The following is a 338-nucleotide window of genomic DNA, read 5'->3' on the forward strand; positions in this document are numbered from 1 at the left end:
CGGGCAGACGATACAAGGCCTTCTATGCCCGCACCTCCAGACTCAGGAACAGCTTCATCCCCAGGGCCATAGCTGCTATGAACCGGTCCTGCTGAGCCGGATGGCCACAACGCATAGATCAACTTGCACTTTACCCTGTCCAAAACTGTTACAACTGTTCGTTTCGTTGGGTTGCTGCTGTCTAAATTACCTAAATTAGTGCATCGTATGGGAGGCGCATTCCCAATCTCGTTGTACCCCTGGGTACAATGACAATAAAGATTATATTGTATTGTATTGTATTGTATTGTATTGTATTGTATTGTATTGTATTGTATTGTATTGTATTGTATTGTAAC

The sequence above is a fragment of the Rhinoraja longicauda genome, chromosome 41, assembly GCF_053455715.1.
Source record: "Rhinoraja longicauda isolate Sanriku21f chromosome 41, sRhiLon1.1, whole genome shotgun sequence".
NCBI classification, from domain to species: Eukaryota; Metazoa; Chordata; class Chondrichthyes; order Rajiformes; family Arhynchobatidae; genus Rhinoraja; species Rhinoraja longicauda.